Source organism: Danaus plexippus, chromosome 12, assembly GCF_018135715.1.
Source record: "Danaus plexippus chromosome 12, MEX_DaPlex, whole genome shotgun sequence".
Lineage (NCBI taxonomy): Eukaryota > Metazoa > Arthropoda > Insecta > Lepidoptera > Nymphalidae > Danaus > Danaus plexippus.
In genome coordinates this window covers 4,333,723-4,347,808 of record NC_083545.1, presented here as the reverse complement: position 1 = coordinate 4,347,808, position 14,086 = coordinate 4,333,723, and positions in this window count along the sequence as shown.

Sequence of the window (14,086 nt, the reverse complement as noted above, 5' to 3'; positions counted from 1 at the left end):
TGATTTAGTCGAATTCTTTTCAATCTATGTTAAACCAAATACAATTAGTGTTTCGAGACAACTATACTCGCGTTCGGAATTGTGAAACGTTACGACAGATAGACGATCTCTGGAGTATTCACGTAAACGTAATCTGAGTGATATCACGTGCTTTTTCTGTGGGCAGTTGGGGCAAAAAGAAGCTTTGTGTAGTAAGAGACACAAAATCGAACGGTTATCAGGGAGTTTATCAAATAGTGAGGGCGTTAAGTTATCTAGGCTCGAACCATGCACATATTTTATGAATTAATGGTGATGATTGTTCAGTCTGATGTTTCGATGACAATTGATACACCTCTGGCAGGTAACTATTTAGAGAGGGTTACTAAGAGGATAATTAATGAATTCTCTCGGTACTTTATTACGGGAACTGCTACATCAACCGTAAACATAGGTAGCATGTCAATTAAACTTAAATCCAGCATTCCTGTGTATAATCGGTGAAACGATCCGTGGTCGTGACATAATAACAGATTTGCTTGAAAAGCAAATAATAAAGGAATGCTCGTTTTTAGCTACCACTATTGAATACCTGGGTCGTACGATTAGTAAAGGTCAGGATAGGCCAAGTCGTCAGAAAGTGCGGGCCTTAATTGATTCAGCCGAACAAAAAAAAAATCTTAAGCAAGTAAGGCAATTTCTGGGGTTAGCTAGCTATTTTAGGCGGTATATAGTTGGGTTTGCCCAAAGGGCTGCTTGCATAGCGGCACTTACTAAAAATTAACTTTCATTGAGGTGCTGAAAAACAGGCCGCTCGTGACTACATCATAGATTGTCTTACAAGTGAGCCAGTACTCGCCATTTATGATCCTACGCTGCCAATAGAAATACTACACAGATGCGAGCTCGATTGGTTACGGAGTCGTCATGATGAGAGTGCATAAGGGAAATCGTAAACGAGTACTGCCTTATTGTAGTAGACTCACTCAGGGGGCTGAGAGGAAGTAGCACTCGTACGAACTGAAGACGCTAGCAGTGATTAAGGTATTAGAGTATTTCAGGCATTATCTTGTGGTTGCACACTTCATCGTGGTTACTGACTGTAACGCGTTAAAACTTACCCAACGTAAGAAAGACTTGTTGCCAAGGGTGGCTCGGTGGTGGGTATACCTCCAAGAATTCGATTCTAACCTGGAATATAGAAAAGGTTGTTTTTTTGTCCCATGCAGATTATCTTAGCCGCAATCCGGTTAACTTATGTACCATTAAGAGACCATTAAATTGGGTGCAAGTTGCTCAGGCTTCTGACGAGAAAACTCACTCTCTAAAACAAAAACTGGTGAATGGGCAGTTAAACCTCAGTCGTTATGACATCCTTTAAGTCAAGCTCTCACCTATTGGTGAAAATCCTAATTTTTGTTGTTATATTCCAAAAGGCCATAGACTGTCTTATGTGTATTTTTCACGACGAACATGATCATCAAGGGGTTGATAAAACTGTAGACTTGATAACAAAACACTTTTAGTTCCCAGGGTTGAGAACATTTGCAAAGAAAAAAAAAACACATTTCCCATTGTTTGGTTTGCCTTTCTCATAAAAAGGTAGCTCGTGCTCTTTCACGGCTCATTCATTCATGGGAGAAAACCAGACGTAGCATTTGAGGCAGTCCATATGGACACCTTGGGCCCCCTACCAGTAACTGACGGTCACCGTCATGTACTTATTATTATAGACGCGTTTTCAAAATTTTGTTTATTGTATCCCATGTTCCGACAAGACACTGACGAACTAAAGCAACACTTCACTACCATGGTGTCTCTCTTTGGAACTCCAAAATTAATTGTCACTGATCGGGGACGCATGTTTCAATGTTTCAAAGCACTGATTTTATTAATTGGGTCAAGGACTTGGCCAGCTGTTTTGTTGAGGTTACAGCTGAATCCTAAACATAACAAAACGCAAGACAACTCAATATTCTGCCTTAAACCTGCTTATAGGTGCTGAAGCTGCCACACCGCTCATACGTAGTTTGATACGAGACGTTACTGTTGAAGGCTCAAGTGGTAATCGAGAAGTCCTTCGTCAAATGAGTCGTCAGAGGGCATCTAAACTCCTTCGTGCCAACTAAACTCGTCAAGATACCTATGCTAACTAGAGACGTAAACAGCTCACTCTTTTGAACTAAATTCCTTAGTTTTTGTTAGCAAGGTGGCTCAGTCAACAAGGAAGCTGGACTCATGTATGCGGGGACCATACCGGGTTATGAAGACACTATCACACTGCCGATATGAGCTGCAGATGTTAGCTGGCTCATACGGCAAATCGACTCGAGCAGCTGCGGAATATATGGTCCCGTGGAAGTGAGAATGGACTCCCGATGTGTGTTCTGCTTTCTTTGATGGTGAGGTATTTGCCTTATTCTGCCTGAAATTTTGACTAAAACTCCTTTTGAGATTTTATTGAAACTTAATCCCATTGTGTTATTTATTTTAATTTTGTTTTGGCACAAATCTCTAAATGTATTGGGGTTAAAGCGAGGAGACATGAGTTACTTGTTACGATGTGAGCGTTTGTCTTGAAGTGTATCGGACACGCTGTATTAGAGGTTAGATCTCTGGGTCTGGGATAGCTGTCTTGGAGTGCATCGGACAGGCTATGCCAGAAGTGGCGCTGTGCCTGGGACAACCGTTTGCCTTGGAGTGCATCGGGCCCGGTTGTCCTAGAAGTGGTGTTGTGTCTGGGATAACCGATTGCCTTGGAGTGCATCGGGCCGGTTATCCTAAGAGGTATGTTGAGCCTGGGATAGCCGTTTACCTTGGAGTGCATCGGGTTCGGTTATCCCAGGAGGGACCATAGGCCTGGGATAATTGTTTATCTTGGAGTGCATCGGATACGTTATCCTGAGGATCTGGTCTCTTGGTTAGGAATTAATTTAGTATGTTCGGAAGCTTGACTTTGATAGTGAGTTGTGTATCGAGCTGTGGTTGTAAAAGATCATGAGTTTATTTATGGGATGTTGGTCGGCCAACATTGCCTGTATCAGATGGTATGTTTTGGAACATGTTTTTATAATAACCTTCACACACACACCAAGTCATGCCTCAAGCAATTCCTTGTGGGTCTCTGACGAGGTGTGAGGGGGCGATCTTCCGACAAGTCCCGCCCCAAGTGGTTGGTTATTGGGATGTTTTACAACCACTTTGTGTGGGCTATGTTTGTTTAGCTCACTTTACATTGACGTTAACCATGATGTTACTGTTGAGTTAAATCAAAAATCGAAAAGATTTCTGCCGTTATATTTCTCAATTTCAGACATAGACAATGAGGGAGAAGAGTTGTGTCATGACGCCAACTTGCCTCCGGAGGTTGACCTGCCTGTGGAGGGGACTGAGCCGCAATCAAGCCCTTCTGGAATGTCAAGACATTCAAAACTGAATACGTCTAGTGCGAATGAAAAGAATTTCCTGCCCTTGGTGCTAATACTACGTTTTGGACGTCAAGAAAGTTAAACACAAAGGAGCCCGGGGACGTGCTCATGTCAGGAAAGGCCGTGTAGGAATATGAGAGGGTAGAAGAGAATCAATGTAGGAATATGAGAGGGTAGGAGAGACTCAAACGACATATAAGCCGTTGTCAGAGGACATCAGGGCTCTTTTTTTTCGTTCGTAACGCGCGTTGGTGTGATAGTTTAGTCGTTAGTAGATTTTCGAAGTGTGTTTAAATCTTTCGATTGTATTATATTCGGATTTCATTTAACGATTAGTTTAAATCAAGATAGTTGAAAGTTATTCATTTAGAATTGTTTTTATTTTTGTGTAAATTTAATAAATTTGCAGTGGAATTGTATCGAATGTTATTTTTTAAAAAGTCAATTCTTACCTTGTTTCTAAGAATATATATATATATATATATATATATACATACATATATACATATACATACAGAATAATATTTCATAATGTATTCAACTTTAAATAAGTAATTAAAAATGCTACAAAACTCTTCGTGTCTTAAATAAATTGAACGCTCATTTAATTGGTGACTTGAAACGTATTCGAACGTACTTCAAGTATTTCTTATTCATTGTCACTGGATAAAAGTGGAGAAAACTTCTAGTGAAAAAATTAACAGATTGTACCTAAATATATTGGTTCAATTCTTCGATTTCTAGAATTCATTAAAATATCAAACTATTTTTGAAAACTTCTTTTAATTTTTTTTTCAAGTAAAATGTAGTTATGGCTTGTCGCAGATGAATAGTTCTTTTAATTAAAGCGGTTACATATTAAATATTTAGTAAATATACAATACATAATAATAATAAATTACATAATATATACATATTTTTATAAAGACAATGCCAGAAAATAAAACAAAATTTTAATTATGTCAAAATAAAGTTGCTTAAATTTGAAATAAGTTATCAAAAAATCGATTTCTTTTTATAAGGAAAATTATCTTAGTTATTAAAATATACTAATGATATCGAGACAGAACATAATCTGAAACTTCAATTTGGTTGGTAAAAGCTTCCGAGTGATTAACATCCTGTTGTTTATGGCAACATTGTTTAATAATACACACGTGATAATTTTTTATTTAACATCTGTGATTAATTTTTTTTATGAAATACCCAAATCTTTATTAATACAGTCAGTCGTTATGGCAATTTACATAATGTCAAGGGCACAAAAATTGTTACAAGACAAAAATAACAAGCTTAAAGGATTTGTATAAAAATGGTATGGTAGAAAACAATTTGGTTAAACCTTTAATATACGAGATAAAAATGAAAACAAAACCAAATTAAGTATGTTTGTATTATTAATTGGCTACTTTAGTGTAAGGAGTTAATAAAAGTATTCATAATTTTTTATTAATGCTAATTAAATGAAAGCAATAAAAACCTTTTTTCTCATTGTCTTCAAAATTCATTTGCGGTATAAAAGGTATTGTGACAGGGTTAATTAACATTGTTCTGTGCGAAAAGTTTGATATAAAAAATATATGTCTGGCAAGTTTTACACAAAAATTTCCTTGTTTAGTTATATGGTCAAGACAACTTAAATACTGAATTTATTATAAGTAAAAAGATAATATATTTTTAATGTTATTTTATATATATATATATATATATATATAAATATACCTTAGAATTTTTATTTTTCGTAACATATACTATACTATGTTTATATTAAAAAAAGTATAACTTAATAACATCGGTTAATCCTCAAAATATTTTTTTTTGTAATTACTTTGAATACATAATATTTTTGTATTCATATATATATATATTATATGTTACCCTTACAAGTTTCCTGAGCGATCAAAAGGAACTAATTGTGAATAGTTGTATTGCTGAAGTTTTCGTAAATTCATACTTTTGTGTACATCATAATAACTGTCCGAGGTTAACGAACTCCCAAAGGGGTGGGGTTATGACTTTTCCTTTTAGATTAATTTTTCCTCCATATCGGATAACTTTACGTTTAATTTATGTATAAATTTCATTTATTTGGGTTCCATCTATATCTCTCAGGACATAAGTCAGTGGAAGTCGAAGTTTTAACCTATTTGCACATACTTCAAACGAAGGTAGTTTGCAAAAAAAAAAAAACATCATCAACATCACTCGTACAATGTATTATAAGTTGCATAAACAAAAATACAATTGATTTAATAATATTTTTATCAAGAACTTAAAATTAATATTCGTTTTTTGCCACGTGAATATTTTTTATATAAATAAGATATATCAAACAAATATTATTTTGTATCACATTAAAGATTCATATATATATTCTATAAGCATTTAAATTAAAAACTATAACTTAAAATAAACATTTATCATTCTTTTAATTAACATTTTTCACAGAACACATTACTATAACTAACTATACGATTTCATTTGTATTTTTGATAAATCCTTAACATTTGGACAATTTAAATTATATATATCTAAAATAATAGAATGAAGTCACGTGAATAGGACGAATTATATTACAAAGGAGTTAAGAGGGCGGAAAAGTAGATAAGCTATTGTAATTTCGGTGTTTTTTTTTTATCTGTATTCGTGAGGTCGTTGACTTCTGTATGAATAAGATTCTTAAAGTGTCAAGAGACAATAAAAAACGTTTATATAGCGGGACGTCACTCAAAAAGTAAACTGCTCACTGAACCTTGAATTTTCCGCCTTAAAAACTTGACATTTGAAATAGTTCTTTCATTGTTAAAATTGAAAATTAGGATTTTTTTATAAAAAGTCCTATTATTTTTTCATTGCTGGGTATATTATTTACGATAAAGGACAGCATTGATTTATTTACATATGTACATATAAATATTTAAATGTATATTTCTATGACAGTTATGTTTTAAGTTATCATCAAATTGTAGCTGTAAACTGCGAATGCCCATGTTAATTATAAATATACTCTTATATTAATTAATAAATTAAAATAAATAAATTAATAATTTGGTTTAAGGTAGACCTGAAGACACATTACGGTTCAACAAACTCAAGTCACCTAACCACTTGACAGGAGTAATTTATGAAATATAATCTGTGCATTCACAAAAATAAATTTATAATATTCCGGTCATTGGCATTAGAATGTTTTATTGAGACTTAATACAATATTTTCTGAAAAAAAATAATCTCAAAGATATATGTATTGTTATCGGATTCCGACAATATGATTATAGTCTATTTAATATTTTTACGTTGAAGATTATTAATAACTGAAACTCTTAGTTAATAAATGTGTTCTTTTCCTAATACTTTTATTTTATTGACCAATACATTTGGCACGTTAGTATTTTTATAGAAACTATATTTAGAACGTCCTATAATGTATGTGCCCATTGATGAAATATCGATCGTTGTAGATGCTTGGCCTAGTTCACACGCTCAATGAAAAGAGGCGTCGTCAATAAAGACACATATTACCTAACCTATATGTATATTATTATAACTATAAAATTGAATTTAAATACTTTAATGTACACATAATATAATATCTATGTGTATACTAAGAAATAACATTAGAAGTTACATCTGTCTAATTAAAATTTTCACTATTAAAGCGTGATTATTCATCAATAATTATAATTTAATATAAAAACGTGACAACTTAAACAATACTTAAGCCATTGTCACGATTAAAGAAGCAATGAATGAATTTCGCTTCACAGAAACAGCTCAATGACGATGCGCCAACTGCAGCTGGGGTCTTTGACATCGCGACCCAGTTTCTCTCTGACGTCATGGAAACGCCCCCTGACGTCACGACGAGCCCCCAGTCCATTCAAAAGTAGATCAACCCCTCACACACCTCAAACCTGTACCGACCAGGAGGAAAAATGTATCCTGGAGGTCATACTATTTATACAGTAAAGGTCGCTGGTAGCAAGTTATTTCAGTTGCTGAAAATTATAAACCATTTTAAAATATGTTTCAGTATCAATACCCATTAAATGTATTGATTTTGCTCTAATCATTAATGCATAAACATGTTACTAACATTTATTTGGACGTTTATTAACTTCAACGTGAAGTAAGCTTATATATTATTTAAACTGATGTGAATATGTGTAAATAAAATAATATTATGTATATATTGAATTTCTTATATGTCTCAGTCAGTTGTTTGTCTATGGTTTTAATTGAAGAAATGGTTTTTTATATGCTCATCATGTGTTCACTCTAACAATATGATGGTGTGTTCTATGAGTGTATAAGTTTTTTTCTTTTATCATTGACGCTTATTTTTTATTTAAGATATTTCAATGATGAGTGCAGTCGTTATCGAAACGTAATTCTCATTACTTTTAAACTTATCGCCTCTTTTATGTTATTTATGTGAAATTTATGAAGCCTCCGTGAGACAGACGAATAGAAAAACCAAATGTTTTTTAATAATAATTTGCATTACTACATAAACATGTTATTTCAACATATATTATTTTTATTTCATATAATTGACACTTAAGATAGCCTTAAGATAAAAATTAAGATCTCAATTAACTTGCTTAAAATCACAAGTAAATTACATATAAATGGTGTTCACTTTTATAAATGGGTTTAATGTATGTTTTATTTAAAACAACTAGGTTCAATTGAAGGTGAAGTTACTTAACAGATTCGCAAGTTCTATATTCGGAACATCCTTGACACAGATACAGCCGCTGGGGTCATGCCCTTTAGAACGCAGGTTACACAGCGGACGGCGAAGGTCTCTCAAATAGATTATACTGCATGCAGATTTCTGATTAGTTTCATGTTTGAAATTATTGGAGTCTTAATTGGTGTCACATAATCTTACGTGGCTTTGGACTTTCATTTTGTTGAAAGTAAATAACATAATTCAATTTTCTTGAATAATAATATTATATTGTCATAAAATTATGCTTCTTGTTTGGAATAGATTTAATTCAAATTATTATTTCGATTATCAGTAATGTGTTCATAGCGTGATTACACAGTTGAAATGTAATAAAAAATGTAATGGGAGAGTTATAGATGATTTTAATGCGAAGCATTTCGGTTAAATAGTAAATTAGATTGTTTTGTTAGTCGAAAAGTTGATTTGGCACTATTTCAATATCAATTATTTAATCACTTACACTTATTTCTATATATCTATAATTAAATTTAAATTGTATGAATGATATTTAAATTTAAATTGAATTAATTAAACTCTCTCGCATCTAGTGAAGCACGAATATAGGTCATGTAGACTTCTATAACTATGAATATGAAAGCGTTTTAGCATGATTCAGATGAAGTAACGGCCTCTACACAAAGACGTCAGACGTCTCTAGCACAGATTGCATTTTGTTAAAGACTATATAATTCGATGTTTTTAATAATAATATAAAATAAAATAGACAAACATACTATACTGATTTATTATATATATATTATATGCTAGAAAAATATTGTGAAATCTAGAACAATTGTATAAAAATGCATGTGTATATGCTTTAAACTTTTATTAGAATTTAATTCATTTGAAACGATTGTGGGCAATGAAGGTCAGGTTACAAATACTAGTCTTATTTAGTCACGTTGTCGCCTCGTCAATGCCAGCTGTGGTCTCGTTGTAAGCAATTGAACACTCAGGATCTGTGCGTTCAGGCTTTACGTAAAGAGATGAAAATCTTAGATGAAAGTCAATAAATTTTTAAAAATTGAAGAAATTTTTAAATTACATAAGAATTTAAGATTATTAAGAACTATGAAATCATTTATGTGTGAGATAATTATGTTTTATATAATTAAGTGATCATCATATATGAAATATTTGCTTTGCAAGTAGTTTATACATTCAGTTTGTGACCTTTGGATCATTTGAGGAAAGCTCTGTCCTGAATGAGGAATTAAATACTTATAAGCTTAAATAAGGTAATGTTCGGGAGAAAATTGGTTAAGACAGACACAACTCCACACACGCAAACACACATACATTGATTAAAAAAAGTAGTTTACTTTATGTAATAACGATTCTTGTATAAAAGCAGTATTATGAGATAATTTTATCATTTAAATATTTTAGTCGAACAAATTAAAAATTAATAAAAATAAACAGAAGAAGATATGATACTGAATTAAAAAATATCTAAAGTAATAAGTACAATAAATGTATGTTATTAAGAACGTGATTTTTTTTATAAGTATGTAAGTCACTGATAAAAACATTATATAATATACGAAAGGAATTCTGAGAGGGCTGCATCCGTCTGACGATCACGTTGAGATTCTCGTGGCTTTATTTATAAGTTCCTATGCTCGGGGTTGTTGTTTAAATAATAAAAAAAAACTTTAATATATATTCCTACATATATTGTCTTTCTAATTGTCATATCTACGTATAGGTAAATCGATTGTTGATATTTTTAATGTTAATGTGTGAATCAATAGCATTTGAATTTGAATATTTTTATATGTATGTGACGAAACAAAAACTTCTCAGGAATGCATAGATTTACCGTGGTGGTACGGGGTCTCTCGCGTTGCAGGGAGAGGAGATTCAACAGGACTGGCGACCCAGGTGTATGTTAAAGGGTTTCTATCTAACGCGCGTTAAACGCTCACTTACACCTTCCGCTCCACACAATACCTAACCAAATTTGAAACAAACCTACTAAGGCTGCCTTCGAACATGTTCTTACAATGAATTGATGTTAGTTCTGGATGGGCCCAAGTTTTTGAATAGGTTGTAGAGATTTAGCTGTTATACCTCACGCCCCCACTTCGACCGCGTACAAATTTACCACAAACCTATTCCTAGTGAGTTCGTCAGTGAGCTCGCAATACTTGTTGGCCTTCATGGCATCGCTTTTTGATACGTTGGTTTCCCAAGAAACCGTAAGCTCTTTTAACATAACGCGATTTAAAATTCGCGAATACAGAATTATGTGACGTCTGGGCGCCGACGCATAAATGTATACTATATTTAAAAAATGTCGTAAATATAAATACTCTTATTAAAACGAACCGTTCCAATTAATTAGTGATTTCGACAAAGATAGTTAAAACTCAGTAATTTGACGGAGTCATAAATTATGATTCGATTTAAAACAAAGTTGAGAGGTCATCGCTTTACAAAGCAGTATTACTTAATAATGCCTTTAAAGACTTATAATTAATATTAAACGTGGAAAGGAATTAATTAGTTTGCAATCGTAATTAAGGAGTAATATTTTTGCTTCACATAACATTGTTAGTATATTATCTCACATTATGCATTTAAGGAGGTTCTATTTATAATTTAAGTTATCGTATCGGAACCTTTTCGTAAACAACATATTACATCATGTAGTATATAATTTAGGTGATTTAATAATAGGTTTCAAGTTATCCACACTGGACAGTAAGACAAATTTAATTTGTTGTTATGTATGTATGTTTTTATAGTTACGTTTTTTTGACGTATTTAAAACATGAAATTGTTGCTCATAACATTAACAACTTTGAAAGATATATACAGATATATCAAAGGTTTTTTTTGGTGGATATATATATATTGGTCATGACGTAAATAATCATTTTATTCTCAAATTAAAGTACTCCTGATAACATAGTAACAATGTGATTTTGACATAAAAAAAGAGTACATATTGACATTTGACGGTAATGTGCGAAAACCCAATTAATTTCGCCGCCTACACGCAGCTTCGTAGATCCTGCTACGACGTAGACGTTGCTACGCACTTATAAACGTCTTAATAAACATAAACGAATTCGTTGAATACAAATTGCTATAGTTATTTTAGATTGTAATTGGATTACATGATAATGTTTAATTATATGAAATGATACGAAAACAAGTCTAGTATGATATTATTTTATCTATTTTGCTAGAATTAACGTCTTATGGAAAGTTACCTAGTAAGTATACCATAGAGGTATAGTACATCTTAGGTAAAAAATAATAATAATAAGATTAGGAATAATTATCTCTCTACATAATATATAAATATTGAAAATTTTGGTTGAAATAAATCTGGAATATTTCTTTATATTACATAGAGTTGGAAAAGAAAATAATCGTTTCAATATCTACAATATATATATATATATATTATTAAAATATTAAAATCTTATATCTATCATAATATTCTGACATTTATTATACAAAATTAAATATCTGTCCGACGTCACTGTGTCAGATATTTATGAATATATTTATTAATTTAGAAAATATTAGAGAATAGAAAGGTGAAGCAAGCTGGAAGAATGAAAAATCACATGTATCGAGTTTGCTATATGACTAGATTGAACCCTTACTATGACCATGACTAGTTTGTCCATTACAATGACAGCTGTCAGAGTGGAAAGATAAGATAAGTGAATGTATCACTTAAAAAAAAAAGAATATTACTTCTAAAGTACCAAAATTCACTGTTCTCCTTAACTTTAAATGTTTCTAAGTATAAGGTAAAAATATATATAGCATATATACATACATACATACATACGTATATAGCAGAGAATAAAATTATATGTTTATAACATAGTTGAAATTTATTTCTTAGGTTCGAGTTTTAATTAATTATAAACGTACTTCTTTCTATATAAGCGAAATTGTAATCAATATTTTTATGACTTTCAAATTAAGTGATTTAAATTTTAAAACGTGACATAGCTCTGTTATGACATTTGGTGTCACATTTTCTTGAAGGTGGCGTGCGTCATAGAGAAGCCGTGGTTTTAATTTCACCTGACGTGACGGAGACTAGCAGCGTGACTGGCTTTTAACGAGCTTTTTTATTGCTGTTTAATTATTATTTAACGTAACTAGAACCAATAAAAAGAATATAACAAGTAGGATATACCTAATGAGTTTTTCAACTTTCATACAATAATTTAGTGGAGAGTACAGTGAAAATGGTTTCCTGCTATGTAACTTGCAGTGGATCAATAAAACGACGTCATACTTCTTAAAAATACAATGAGTTTACTCGGATCGACGAGAAATTATAACTTTTTATTATTAAATTGTTACATTAATTATCATACATACAATTTTATATTTGGCAGGAACCATATTAATATTGGACCTTAACATAATAGTTACAGGGACGTTATTCATGCGGACAAAAATTAAGTTTACTACCTTCTTCCATCACATGAGTATTGTGTAAGAAAGTACAACAAGAAAATACAGTTTAATACCAATAAACTGTAATAAAAATCTATGACATACAATTTTTTTTCAACATTGAATTCGTTTCTATAACTCTAGCATATATATACATACAACATTACCTAATTCTCTATGTCATTATCCAAATGATATAATATTATTCAAAATAAACACCTCGATTCTCAATACCTTAAAACGTTAACTAAACAATAGAATGAGTACTTATAGAAGTAACAATGTATCCAGACGTAAATAGCAATTTAGTGTTTGATAAAATATTACGATATATTTTAGAACAAAACAATTTCAACATAAAAAGATATTAAATAATAGTAGTTAAAGAAAATACTTAAATTCTTTGTTGAGTTTTAGTTTACAAATACCTACTTATGAATAGAATCTTTCTTATATTTTTTTATATTTAAACATTTTAATTTTATATTTATACATAGGTATATATAAAAGAAAGGTGTCTTAGTAACTCGATTTATAATTCAAGAAACGCTCTACGAATTTGGCTGTAAATTAGCGAGGAGGTAGTTCAGAACCAGAGGACGTAGGATACTTTTCATACCGTAAAGTAAACAGATAAAAATTAACTTAATAAACAATCTGCTTTTTTACAGCCTCTAAGGCGAAATAGATTTCTCGGTCAGCTATACTTACATTTCTTACTCTGAACTCCAGCATGTTCGTTGACACGGAGTGGTCTAATTGTCATTGTTTATAGCAATAAATTATAATAACATTTCATAAACAAAGATATCTAAGTTACGTCTCATTCCATCAGATATATATGAGTGACAGACATTTCAAAATAGATTCCTCCGTTTTAGACATAATTCTGAAAATATACGTATTTATTTAATTGTTGTTTTTTTAATGTTGCGCACAAACAGACTCTGCAATATTATTTATTTGTATATATGTATAATTTAGTACGACGAGCATTTATGGTCTTGTTGAATTACTGTTGTGGGCAATGATTTTGTTTTCCATATTACATTACGTACCAAAATGAAAAGACATATAAGGCAATATCAAATTAATATTCTAAAAAAATATATATAACAAGGGTATAGTGTCGTTGGAAAAATCAAACAAAAATTTCTTGAAATAGTTGGTCATTGAATTAGTATTAAATCACAACGAACTTTTATCAATTTCTCATATATAATATAATGTATTACTTACATCCCTAAATAATAGTTAATAAATATTTTGATTCAAATGAAATCATGTTAAAATTTTTCTTTTGTTGCTATCACTTTGTACCTTCTCTCTCGCTCTCTCGATCTCTCTCTCTGTCTCTCTTTATTTTTTATCTATATACATATATCTAAATATAAATGTACATTCATTCATTCGGTTCGAACAGTTGTATTTATTTTAAACCATTTTTATCGCGATATAAAAAACTAATTTATAATTAAACATTGAAATAAACTACTGATTA